Genomic DNA, 15136 nt, shown 5'->3' on the forward strand with positions numbered 1-15136 from the left:
CATTTTTAAAAAAGTATTCTGTTATTGTAAATCTTAATTATTGATTCACATGAGGATGATTTAATCATAACCTGAAACTCTTAATAAACCAGTTGCATGTGCCAGGCAAACACTAGGTTTAGCCTCTTCTGTGTATTTTGTGAAAAGTGAAGTAACACAGTATATAAAGTCACCAGATGTGACCAAGACCACAATTGCAAAATATGTTTTTTTTTTTCCCCCACATACATTACTGTGCCAGCACGAGTTTTTTTCAGCTGGTATATGATTTCACAGAATCATACTAATTTCCCAAAAGTAACCTTTATATTATAACATATCCCATTATCAAATATCACTTTCTTAAAATCTTAAACACACAAGTGTCTCTATTCATTAAGAACTTGTCAAATACGCAGACACACTACGTATACGTTTTTTTTTTTTTTTTTTCGTCAATAGTCCAAAAGAAGTCCAATAAAGCGCAACCATCCATTAAGGAAAGTGTCCCACACGGCTCCGGTGGGCGAATAAAGGCCTCCTGTAGCAAATCAGTCCATTTTTGTAAGAAAAATACTACGTCAGCAATAATCTGCTATGTGTCTTCTTCAAAAGAGACCAACCTACACAGAAGAAATTCTGGGATTTCTCAGCATGCAACTGTAATATTTCACAGTAAATTACATTATTACAGTTACAAATATAATACCACATTCAAAAAATTTACTTTGAAAAGAAACAAGACACAACAGTTAAATCCATCCAGCCTCTGCACGCTGTGTCGTCTGACTGAGCTCTGTCCCACCTTCATGCGCTGTGTCGTCTGACTGAGCTCTCTCGAGACCATGTTCTCATCAGAGTCCAACGGATTCAGCGGTAAGTGCTGAAATGTCAAATTAAATGCCTTTTTTATATGATAGTGCATGTAATTTAAAAGTATTAACCAAGCAGAGTTAGTGGTAGGTTCTGTTGTCATGTTGTTAGCGGTTAGCTTACTTGTGTAGGTTTGAGTGTGCCAATTTTTTAAACCATAAATAGACATTGGTTGTAGTAACTTTAATTGTACCGTATTAAGTTAGTAACTAATTGTGAGACATTAGCTAATTTTTGGATCCTTCAATTTTTTTTTTTAATTATCTCAACTTTAGATTTTCTTAGTGCTAACAGTGATCTCTTTCCCTGTATATATTAGGTTCTCTACAAAAAGGTGATCGCTTGGGAATAAAGTTGTAAGGTAAGATGGCCTTATTATCATTATTATCAACCAGAGAAAATTATAGTGTTGTGGATTATGGCAAACGTCGAGTAAATTCATCTCAAATTAGTAATGTTATCTGGGCTTCTTCATAATTTTCTCCTGCCTGCTGTGTGTGATACGAGCAGCCTTTGTCTGCTTCATAAACTGAAAAATGAGGTGCATTGAAGATAAATCGATAGGGGCAAGAGATTATTTGTAAGCAAATTTTGACTCTGTGCTACTGTAGGTACAGATTATTAACAGAGTCTTATTGTACTGCTGTTGTATTGTGCTACAATTTTTGCATCCTTGTGCTACAGCTACAGTCACTGACTGTGAAGCTACCAAGCACCCCTAGCTAGTTTGATTGTTCAAGGTAATGTTGTCCATCTCATTTTTATTGTATTTTCAAGTGTCAAGTTGTCCACAAATTTGTTGTAAGCAATTTCATGTAGGAACTATTTTCTTTCTATAGATAGTTTTCTACATGAAACTGCTCACAATAAGGTCTGTGGATTATCTTGAGTAACTGAGTCATGATTTCTGGAAAAAGACATTGCTATATAGTGAGTGAATTGTTCTGACTATGATACTAATGATGTATTCATTTCATTTAAAGGATCTAAATGTTAACAAAAAGGTTGCATCACTGCCTGAACTCAACATAAACGATTCAGACCTGCTATCACTTCAGAATTGAATCATTTGGTCTTGAAAAAATGTTTTTAAAAAACAAATTTTTGGATGTGTTGTGATTTTGCGAGCCGCACAGGACCACAGCAGACACAGCACACACCTCTACTTTGTTGCAGGAGCTGTTCTTGACTGTGTGTTTGTGATGGAAATGTTTTTAAGCTGCTGTTATTTAAATGGTTAAGGTTAATATCACCTTGTTCTGTCACCTTTTTGGTCTGTACTGCAACAGCAGTGACACACTGAAGGTGGTCACTGGGAAATGACAACTTTTTCATCCCTCTTAAAGGAAACTAACAGCTTTCCTCTCTGCCTTTTTGTTTATATTGTAGGTACTTCTTGGGCATCAGTCTAGAGACAGGCACAAACTCAAAGAGTCAGAGAAGACATATCAACCAGCAAGTCTGTACAATGATCAGGAAACTCATTGACTTTGAATGGATGTCAATCTAGTGTGTAAGCAATGTTCCAACACCAGAATGGACAAACCAAACTCTGGCTTTGTGTTAAGCTTGTGTTAAGTCTACAGTATCCATGGACATGTTGCCTGTCGTAACCCACAGACTACGGCAAAAACTGAAGAAGAAGCAGAAGAAGAAGAGGTTTTTCGGAGAAGCATCAGCTGTGATGCCGGCAAATAAATATCAAAGAACCGATAATTTATTTAAAACTACAAAAAAGAGACGACACCGGAACAGCAAAAGATGGCATTCTTTCAATCTCCACAAGGACAACTGTTTGTTGTGGACAACAATGTGATGTAATGCTACGTTTTATAATAGATGATAAGACACTTGTTCTTTGCTTTGTTTTATTTTGTTACATTAAAATATTTTAAAGTGCAAAACACACACACAAAACTCAAATACATACGGAGGGAGGGGTACTAGAAGACCAATCAACACGCTGTGACATTTTTGGAGAGGTGCACGTCAGGCTACGCTGCAGCCTGCATGTACTCTGCACAAGTAGTTTTTATGCAGAAGTATAAATCAGCCTTAATTCTACAGCAGAATAACTAAATTGCATTAATCTGATGGCATTAACTGTAACTTCACAGCTAAATAAAGTACTTCTACAGGAGCATACTGCTAAATCACAGTATGGAATAACTACTTTGAGGTCACAATATACAGCTGTCATTTCACAATTATTTACTGTAAAATTGATACAGTAACTTACTGTTAAAGTAATGTAACCAGTTTACAGTAATTTACTGTGAATTTACATACAGTAACTTACTGTGAAAGTAATGCAACTAGTAGCCAGTAATTTACTGTGAATTTGCAGTCAATTTTTTTACAGTGTAGGTCTGTACTCCGAAGCGTTCAGGAATTACAACCATGCTGTAACAAGCATTGATAAACAATTTTTCTGTTTTCCAATAAATTTATACTCCCAATGTGGCGACGTACTGTATCCTGAGGGATAAAAATAAAATAAAAAAAAATCATATATACTGTGAGTCAAGTTTTTGAAAAAAAAAACAAGAAATTGTATTATTTGAGTCCCAAAAAGATGGAAAATAGCATTAAATTCATTTTCTGATGTCTCTTTATGAGTTTGCCCTTTTAGTGTTAACCACTCAAACAGCACTTCAGCTCAGTTTGAATGAGAGTGTCCATAGAATGCAGTTCCTTACAGGGGTATAAAATGAATTTGCTCCCACCCTTATTGTAAAGCAAAATGTGACTGGTTATAGTGGAGTACATTTGGTGGATTGGTGTGCATCCCTAGAAATGTCTCAAAATCCCAAAGAGGTTAAGAGGTTAATCAACTACTTACTCCTACGCACCCTCACACACAACAAACACATCACATGATTTAAATACTGGCTCCCAAGGTCGGGAACCAATGAATGCAGGACATAAATCAAGTATTTACAAATACATATTATCCCAATACACTACAGTTACCTCAAACTGTAAGGTCGGTATGGCAGTTTTCCTAATGCTCGCGTGCCAGTGATTATCCTTTGCATATTGACGTGCAGCATGCAGCATATTTATTTAAACAATAAAAAACAAAAACAAAAGAATAATTAACCAATAAAACCATTGTACTGTAGGGGTAGATCCCACACACTTCCCACACAGAATTATATACATATCACATATCACTGATAAACATACACATGCATGTTAGGCAAATTCCCCTTTAATAAGGAGAGTGTGGGTTCAAGGCAAATAAAGTTGTTTATTTTTATATAGCTGCTTATTCAGCCTGAGCGGTACCTTTAAAGATGCAAATTAAAAAACGTTTTTGAAATCACATATCAGACCCTTCATTCTTATCCATTCCATTTCACGTTATAGATATTAAGCTGTACCTAAAATTACAGGTTTCTGTAAATCTTTTTCTCTTAAACAGACAGTTCACCCAAAAATTCAGATTTTTGTCATAATTTACCTACCCTCAAGTTGTAAAACCTGTATGAATTGTTTTTTTTTTTATGTTGAACACAGAAGATATTTTGTAGAAATGTTGGTAACCAACAGGGGATTATTGACTTCCATAGGTTTTTTTTTCTTTCTTTTTTTTCCTACTATAGAAGTCGGTGGCCATCAACTTTTGGGTTACCAACATTCTTCAAAATATCTTCTTTTGGAGTTTGGTGTTTCCCTATCTATTATTTAGGGTGAAAAGGTAAATTCTGTAAAGCTGTGTGTTATCAAGAGTGCCAGAACACACCTCTCAGAGGTAATATTGACACAGGGAGGAGGTGCTGATCTCTTTCCCTGGAAGTAAAGTTTGAAACTAGTCTGAGGATTAGAAAGCACTCATCCATCTTAGTCTGTTGATTTATTATGACATCTACAGAGATGCTCGGCAGAGTGATACATCGATTCATCAAAGATACTGCTTAAAAGTAGGGACAGGTCACCAGAATGGCTTCTATTGGACAAATAATCTTTGGAAGGTAAAAAAAAACTTTTTCAAACAATTTCAGGCTGAAAATTACAGTATGTATAAGGAGTCAATATTGAATATTGTTCATAAATTGTCTTTTGCAGTATGATTTTTCTTATAGTAGTAATTTCTGGACTCATCATTTTCATATTGGCTATTGCATTTTCAGGTTAGTAAAGGATTCTGTTCTAAAAGTGCATTTGGACTTTTGATGTATTAACTAAACACCTGTGTGCATGTTTGTTTCCTAGTTTCCCAAGGTATAGTTGAGAGCAGAAGTCCCTCTACTGTGGGGAACCTTGCGGAGGATGTGGTCCTGGATTGCAGGTTCCTTAGCAACAGTGGCAATGAGCAGTTCAGTGATGTGTCAATTACTTGGCTGAAAGATGCTCTCAGTGGGGTGGTCTATGAATACAAGAACAAAGCAGCCCAGCTTCAGGGGCAGAACACACAGTTCCCAAAACAGGGCTCAACTGCATCTCAGATGCTATATCAATGGGCAACGCTTCCCTACTGCTGAGAAATGTGAAGCTGGAGGATGAGGGTGTGTATCGCTGCTCTGTCAATGCACCAAAAGTCTCAGGGACTACCAGTGTTAACCTTAGAGTGGCTGGTAAATACATTTTTTATTCATTTATTTCAAAGTGAACTAATGTTTCAAATCAGAGAATATATTTCTGCTTTATACCTCAGATACACCCAGTAGTGGGAGTTTTGACAAATTACTTTTTTTTATAAGTGAGTCACTGACTCTTTAACTTTAATTAATTCAGGAACTACACAAATGACTGGCTACATCTGAAATCGCATACTTCCCTTCTATATATAGTAGGTGAAAAACAGCATGTGAACAGAATAGTATGTCTGAATTCACAATATTCATAAAACAGTAGACAAAAAGTCCCTGAATGACGTACTATTCTTGCTAGATTCAATAGTGTGCAAACAGTGGACACTTTACTATCCCATGAGGCCACAAGAGAATAATTATGAATCTCCTGCTGGAGTGCCTATGAACTCCACCAGAGGGCACTCAACCTCTGACTTTTGCCAATCTACCCCAGACTACATTTCCCATAATCCTTTGCCGGATTCATCATCACTGATCGCCTTCACCTGTATCTCATTACCTCATCAGCCTCACTCTATTTAAAGCCTGATTATACACCCATATTGCTCAGTATTGTTAGCCTATAATATCTTCGTATTTCCTGTCTTTCTGAGTTCTGCCTTGCCCCGCCCCGAGCCGAGCTTGGACTGTTTCTTTTTATCTGTTTGTTTGCTACCTGTCCTGACCTTCGCCTGTTTTTGGATTACTCTTGTCTCATCCTGGATTATACCTGTTTGCTGTTGATTGACTCTGCCTGTTCGACCACTCTTGTAAATAAAGCCTGCACTTGGATTCTCAACCCCCGTTTCTGTCACGCCTGCCATGTTACAATGACAAAAGTAGTACATTCAGATTGCATCCATACTATACAGAACATATTTTTTAATGGTCGTTAATTTATTACCTATTCAAAAGAAGTATGTACACAGGGAGTATGTGATTTGAGACAGAGCCACTGTCTGTTCAAATGATTCACTGAATCATTCACTCAAACAATTGATTCAAATCTCTGGTTTATTCAGGAACTAAACATTTCATTGTGTTTATGGGTGATCATTGAATTATTGACTCAAACAATTGATTCAAATCCCTGATTCATTCTGGAACTAATGTTTATGAGTGAGTCACTGAATCATTGATTCAAAGATTTGTTTAAAACTCTGATTCATTCAGAATTATCTGGTCGTATGTGAATTTTTTGCTTTTCACTCAGATCTGTGTGTTATTTGCAGCTTTCTCAGCTCCCACATTTACTCAACGGTCAGATGGCTCTCTTTTGCTCAGGCTAACAAATGGTTTCCCCCACCAGAGGTTAGCTGGTTGAGTCAGAGTGGGCAGCTTTTAAAAACAGCAGCACCCAGTTTAATCAAAAACACTGCAGGAATCATGCGAGTTGCTAGTGGTCCCTCGAAGACCCAGTAAAGGAAAAAACCCGAAGATGACACCTACACCTGTCTTATCCAGAACAGCCTTGTGAAAGCTATCTCAGAGGCAACTGTATCAGGTAAAATAGTGATGTTGACAGAAAAAAAAAATGTAAAGATGAAATAAATTACTAAGCAGAACTCATAATCATATTATTTAGCATGACACATGCAGTGGACTATGTAGAGCAAGTAATGAGTTACAAACACAGCATAAAAACACTATCTTTCGGTTATAAAGTAAATGTTGTTTTCTTTATGATTATCCTCAGCAAACGTGACAAACTTTCAACAAAATGTGACGGAGAGGACATACTTCATATTCAGTGCTGCATCTACAAAAGTGTCATCCTTGCAACTTCTGTTCACAGTCATCCTTGTTCTCTCTGCAATCCAGTAGATGCCGTATCCAGTTTAAAAAAAAGTTGTACTTCTAACCAGAGATTGTTAATGCAAAATATTTTTTTAAAATTAAAACAAGAATATAATCTCTATTTGGTTATTCCAAATATAATATTGAATTTTAATCAACTTCTTCTCCAATGAATAGTGATGGTCCCAAGCCCACCATGATTTTCTCAAGCCAGTCATGTTTGTCATTCAAAACCAGGGGTGCCCAAACTCGGTCCTAGAGAAGGCCGGTGTCCTGCAGAGTTTAGTTCCAACTTGCCTCAAGACACCCTGGTAGGAAGTTTTTAGTATGGCTAGATAAGAGCTTGATTAGCTGGTTCATGTGTGTTTAATAATTGGGGTTGGAGCTAAACTCTGCAGGACACCGGCCCTCCAGGACCGAGTTTGGGCACCCCTGTCCTGAACTAAAGATAAAAATTAAAAATTATATATATATATATATATAATAAAAACAAATAAAACTATATATATATATATATATAATAATAATTATTATTATTATTATTAAAACAACTGATATTAATGATGATGATGATGCTTAAACCTAGATATTATGGACATAAATTCAGCTTTAAAAAGTATGTTTCAGGATTCATGCATATGAAACTTTGGTTATTGATAATTTATCAGCTGCCCTGGAAACATCTGATATTATTTACTATAGACTATGTTAAACCAAACTATTAACTTAAAATATTCACATAAAAAATAAACAATACCAATAAATTTATAATACAACACTTATTACAAAAATTATCAAATTAACATCAATATTCAATCAGTAAATATTATTGCATTATTAAAATCAGTAGTTGAATCCATTTATATTATAAGAAAAAATCAATTACATTTATTAAAAATAGAGGCCAGTACCTAAGTATGTAATATTTTTATTATAACTGCCACCTCACATGTTGGAGGGGGTTTAAAAGGCTTGTGACATTACATCACAGTCAGTAATGCAGTATTCCCCCTAAGTATGTAATATTTGGCTTTTTATTGTCTTTAAAACTCATTTTCAATTTAAAATATAGTTCATTTATTTAAATATATTTGAAACACATAGAAATAAAGTCTGATTAAAATTTATGTAACAATATGTAACAAAAACAGAGCACAGATGTGAAGAGTTCTAAAGGGTGAACATAGGTCAGAAACCAAAACTGTTTTTTTTAATGCATATAAAAGATAAATAATGTGGTAGATACAATTTATATTAAAATGATATTATAATATATTATAATAATATAATATTACATATAATAATTATATTATAACATCTCAATTCACACATTTTTTAAAACATCATCAATAAGCACTGTAACAACAATTTTATAGTTCATATGTTTGTGTTCATTATTTACAGTCAAAATACACAAAAACTATTCCACTTTTTATCTCACATGACAATATTAAATATTCTATAATATATTTACCCCTGAACTAGAAATGTGCCTGGTTTTCATTTAATCTGATCACCTAAGAGTATACTTCAATATATAATTTTGTATATCCTTAATATCACCCCGACATCCAACAACCAACTTTTGAATTACTAACAAGCCACTAATTGAGCACAATAAGCAACGGCCAGTCCACACGTTCACACCACAGCACCAGGGGCCCATCCTGGCTTAACATGTGATTTCTTTAACAATGTTCCAGTGGCAATCACAACATCTCGCCCAGCCTGCCTAATATTGCGGTTCTTATTACAGTGTAGCACCCCATGCGTCAAAAATTCCAGTTCTTCTGACAGTGTAGCACCCCGACCATTTAACAGGTGCCCGTTTCTCCTGCTATGACAACAGTACACCAGCACTCCATGAGCCAGTTGTCACCAGGCTGTAGATACTGTGTGGACAGAGGAGCAAATGGCTGCCGAAGTGTTTGTACATGTGTGGTTGTGTTTATGTGTGCGGATGGCTTTGGTGAATTGGCCTCAAAATATTCGGAAAGATATTAAATCATATATTTTAGTTCATTAACAGCCATCATTTTGAGGCTATGGCTGCAGTGTTTTTGGGGGTCCACATGCTGTTAACCATATATTGTGTATGTGTCATTCTAGTTTGTGTTTGTGTGTGTGTGTGTGTGTGTGTCAGATGTCGATTTCACTGAAACAGGAGCCATGTCCAATCTCCTGGTATTCGGCTGGTCCGCTTTTCTTTGTCTGTCTACACACCATAGCTCCTGGTACTAACAATGGGGCCACTGTTATGGGACACTGCCTTACACAGGCCAGACAGCAAACATACAGCTGTGTAAAGACACACAGTCCAGCATCAAAAAGCTAATCTCCTTCAGGAATGCTAACACTCTTGAGTTGACACCAACAAATGAACCGTCTGAACAGTAACAGCAAAACAATGAAATAAGGAATCTAACGCTTTAATTCAGTACAATTATAAATAATAATAATAAATTTTTTTTTAATTTTGTTGACCCAAACCACACTAACAGATTAATTTTGTTGACCTAGATGACACTTGCCTTGCCAAACCACAGTCACTGAAAGCTGGCAGCAGAAAGTACAGAGCCGTTCACACACTAAACAGCTGGACGTCTTTTGACTGAAAGAAAACATAATGAAGAGGTCTTGAGACACTTGTGTTTCTGTGAGAACTGTGTTTAATTTGACACTGCATCAAAAGCTGCACTCATAGTGTGAGACACAATGGAATAGCCAAAGATGTCTATGACTACAAAGACCAAACATTTACAAACTACCAAGAAATTTTGTGCGAGAACGTGTTAGGGACAATGACAAACTCAACTGTAAAATATACGGCTGTTGACTGGCCAGTGAAAGGCTTATCAATACAGTATATTTTTGTAATGCCTGCAGTATTTCAAGGGTTCTCAAATCTTTTAATGCCAGAGGCCCACAAATTATTAACTCCTTCCTAAAAAGTCTATATTTTTATATATAAACCAATTTGTAGTACTATATGTGAAAAAATAAATAAATATGACATTATAAAGAAATGTAAATATATATATGTGTGTGTGTGTGTGTGTGTGTGTGTGTGTGTGTGTGTGTATATTTGAGTTTTTTATTGTCATTTTAGTGAAGGAAATTAAAATATTAGTAGTACTTTATATTATTTTTATATATTTAAATAATATATCAATAGATTAAAATAAATCATAATTATTATTAATACCATGGTTTCTGATCGGAAAGCAGATAGAAACAATATATAATATTTTGTGGATATTGAGAAAATAACAACAACAACAAAATTATTTAACATATTTCATTAATGTATTAAGTTATTGTGTTAACTTTGACAGCACTACAATTAATTGTGTATAATCTTTACATTTTACATTTTACACGTTACATTTTTCTCTGGATTCCAGTTTAAAAATCCAGCATATGCAACAATAATGTAACAATGCCATATTTGAACTGAACTGAATCTTCATTTGGAAACTCTTATCAGCAAATAGAGAGATATACCGTTAATGTCAATAATCAGCATGTCATGTAACTGTAATTTTTATTAATCATTTGACAGCCCTATACTGTAGGTAAAGTATATACATTAATACCCTGTATTCACAACACACAGTTACACTTTTTCCCAAGAAGTGAAGAAAAAGACAGCTTAGCAAAAAAAAAAAAAAAAAAAAAAAAAAATTCTGCCTTTGGCTTAACATTAACTTCAAATACTCGTAAGCTCAGGTTGTTAAAACCTGCTGAGGCCAGAAGTGACACCTTAGTCCAGGGTTTAATTTTGAGCAATAGCGGGTGTTAGAGAAACACATGATGTAGCCAGTTGTTTTGGGGGCAGTTGGGCCGTGATCATAAAGGCAGGTTTTATTAGCTGTTGCTTGATTTGTTCCTGCAGACTGTAGAGTGAGCTGCTAAATCAATGCGTACAGCTGTTCTTCCCGCTCGGCCTCTCAGCTCGCACAGCAGGTGTACGGCCCACAACGGCTGTCACACAAACCCGCTCACATAACAAATAATAATGGCCTCCACACACACGGACCATCCATCACCGTTATGGCCTGGCCCGAGAGGCCGGTGCACACATACACACAAAGCGCGGAGCTACACACCCTACTGCACAAATTATCTGAAATGGTCACAGATGCACATTCAACCAGGCCCAGAGTGTGTTTGTATTTGTTCATGGACACTATATTCACAAACAAACAGGTACAAACCTTTACAAACCCAACACATGCACACACAGGGACTATCTATCAGGGTTATGGCTTTGCTCCACTCTAATGGTTGATGCTGGCAGTGGAAAATGTTCCATGTACATCAGTGAGCAAGTCATTCCACTCTCAGCTACTCTCCTCACTAGACTCGGCTTTGGCCTTGAATGGATGTCTGAAAAAGAAGACTAAAACCTAATGTTAAATACATTTATCAACAATTGAAAAACAATTAGTCTTCCTAACTGCAAGGCTCCACATCTGGTGTGACTCAACCTGTGGTGCAGTCGGTGGGGGCTGAGGAAGAGAGCAGGATTCAGCAGGTGATGGTGGCAGGACTACATCAGACCGGCAGACAACAACATCTACAACTGCAATGGATGAAGTTTGTGGAGATAATAAATCAGCAGGAAAATCATTTCAAAGAGCATGCCATTCAAAACTTTATAGTTACAATGATAACTCTGAGGCAAGATATAAATTAGAAAATAAGATAAGATATATAAATTAAACCAATGTACGTTCATGGCCCAAATCATATTTTGGTGCTGTAAATATGCTGTAAAAATGTAAATCCTGTCATTATTTAACTTTTATTATTATTATTATTATTATTATTATTATTATTATTTGTTATTAATAAAGTAATTTCTCATTATTTTGTTTTAATTTTCAGATTAAAAAAAATGTGTACAGTATTATGACACTGATGGGACACTGTTAATATATATTAAACACTGAACTGTTCTTTAAATATAAATACACTTATTTTGTTTACATTATTGTACATTATTTACTTTATTTATATTTTATATAATTATAAAAATTATGGAATAATGTTTATTTTTAAATAGCAATTAACGATTACTCGATTACTCCCTTTTTACATTAGCTATAATTTACTATTGTTAAAATTAATATTATTTCACTGTCATACTATTTATATGTATTATCACACTCAAAATACTTTGCCAATACATATAGAGTACTTATTTTAGAATATATTACTCACTATTTACATTATAAATATTTATAATTATTATAACATTTTATATTATTGACACTGTATATTATTTATACGGTCCTTAGCATTATTTGTCTGCTTTTTTCTTTGTAACTATTATTACACTCAATACTATGCTTTGAATATGCTATGTAGCATTGTATGTCATGCCTATAAAACACTGAAAATTTAAACACTGGTAAAGAGAGGGACTGAGAGACTGGCAAAGGTTGAAGGGATTTTGGTTAATCATGTTCTCCAGCTGGCAGACAGGAGACATAAATCTCCTTTCTCTTGTTGGAGTCCCCTTCTGTGAGATCCTTGTTATATGAAGTTCCCATGAGCACAAGGCCATTCACAAATCAACTGAAGTTCCAAAGCACTAATGATCAATAAGGACCGGCACACATGAACTACAGAGCTGCCATCTTTATACTACACTCCTCAACACACTTCCCGTCCTCTACTGTGTGCAAATATTTGATGCATGATGCATCTACAGGTGTCTCTGTGGTAGAGGGATGCTGATGAGTGCTAGACACAACTGCAGCTTCCTCAAACAGCTGGTCAACAGTTGCCCACTGTGCCACATAAAAGCAGGCCACTGCAGGGCATTATGTGTGCATGAATATGAGAAAGGCATCATCGCTTTCTGTTTCCCATAAATCAGTGCACATACAGTGCTTAAGTTAACCCAGGCCTGCCAAAACCGTATCTGTGACAAAATATGCTTGTGGTGAGCATCAGATTCCCTTTTTCACTTTGAATGATGATTATAAACAGTATCACATGAGACTAAATGGAGGAGATCAGTGTGTCACAAAAGAAAACAATCACAAGGTCTTGTACATTTCACTTTGCCAACATTTTCCCCCTCTCAACAGGAACACCGCCTGGATATGGTATGCAAAATGGGATTTTTGCCCATTAGATTCATCTATTAAAAGTGCAGGCTACTAAAACTGCACCAACACATTTCATGTTTGACATTTAATTTCCTTTCTAAAACAATTACACTACAATCGACCATCAGCTGCATAAATCAGAATTTGAGTAAATCTGCTGAAGTGTGGCTAAGTGCTAAAATTATACTGAAATCTGAGGAGAAAAGGAAACAGTAGTGTAATGAATGAAACAGCTAGGAGTTTAATTAGCTTTCAAAAGTTGTGTATTTGTGAGTACTTACAAAAAAGAGAACTTACAGATCTCAGAACATGTGAAAAAAATGACTGTGTGTGAACCTAATTTCACTTTCTGACAGTCGGTGTCAGAACTGGACTTCATGATTTCTGTCATACTCATTGAGAACAATCTGAATGCTGGATTCTCCAGACTCCCAAAAGTGGTCTGGAGCCTTTCTCGTGCAAGGGGACTATCATCAGTAATATGTGTTCCCCAGGCTCTCGGACAGGTCTGTGACCATCAGTGACCACCCCAGAGTCTTAGAGCTCACATCTACTGTAGAGATCATTAGCAGCCTGCAGTGTAGAAAATATGCAGCCAGATATGTCAGAACACGGCGTCTTACTATTCCAAGGGGGAGTTTCTCTCTAAAACCTTCTCATTCAGTCATTATTATTATTATTTTTTTATGGGACTTTTAAAGGTAAGGTGTGTAATTTTGGCCACTACAGTGTGACTTTAGTACTGTAGGCTTCCCAAATATCTTCCATTGGTTAGACAGATACTCAGAAATAAAAAATAATGGGGAAGCCTACTTAGTGAGGCTGGTCCAAGAGGTCAACGTTCAAGTATTAGAGATCATGTATTGTGGCATCTGCTCCCAGTAATCTTCAGATGGACCTGCTTGATGTCTTTTTTAAAAGAGTAAGGGGGATGAGTGAGAGAGACTGGGCTTCACTTCACACCTGTATATGATTCTCCCCATTATCTAAAGCTGGGGGAAACATGGAGGTTACTGTCATTGACATTGACAGATCACTCAGGTGCAGATGCAGGGGAGGTCTGAAGATGTGTAGCATAGTATGACAGCAAAGATGAGGCAGGATTAAACTGAATGTTGATATAGAGGAAGAGAAACAAGGGAACATAACTTAAAAAAAAATACACAATTGATAAATAGAAAATAAATTCTTATACAAAAACTCATAACAGAGAAAGAGAAAATAATTTTTTTGTGACAACTGCTAACAGAGTAAAATGGAAAATAAGCAAATAAATAAATAAATATTAGCCATTAATATGCCTTAGGAGCCATATAATGTATTTTTATTAAAAAATAAATTAATAAATAAATACTCCAAATTTACCAAAAAATTATACTATTGTAATATGCATATATTTGTTTGTCTGTTAATAGCTCCGTAATAAACAAATATATGCATTTTACAGTAGTATTCTATTGATTTATTTTTTAGTTAGATAGTTAGTAGCCTATTTGGAGTATGCAAATATCAGTGTTGTTATTGTTCACTAAAACTAAAACTATTAAAAATGTTTTGATAAAATATACATTTTAGATGAAACTTTGTCTTAGATAAAATAAAAATGACAAATATGTACTTAAGTTTGCAAATATTGCTTGCACCATAATTTAAAATTAATTAACTGCGTACCTGACTCAAGTTTACACAAGTTTTCTTTGTTTTCCAAAATAATTCATTTTTCTAATTCATTGAGAATTGGATGCTTGGTCCACGCAGGATATGGTTGTCCATTCTGGCTCTGGGGCC

General features: G+C 35.4%; 1 pseudogene; it reads left to right on the top strand.

Annotated features, from left to right (window-relative positions):
- Nucleotides 1-4797: 4797 nt before the first annotated feature.
- LOC122146051 lies at nt 4798-5503 on the top strand (annotated as a pseudogene).
- The last annotated feature ends 9633 nt before the right edge of the window (nt 5504-15136 follow it).

Source organism: Cyprinus carpio, chromosome A9, assembly GCF_018340385.1.
Source record: "Cyprinus carpio isolate SPL01 chromosome A9, ASM1834038v1, whole genome shotgun sequence".
NCBI lineage: Eukaryota > Metazoa > Chordata > Actinopteri > Cypriniformes > Cyprinidae > Cyprinus > Cyprinus carpio.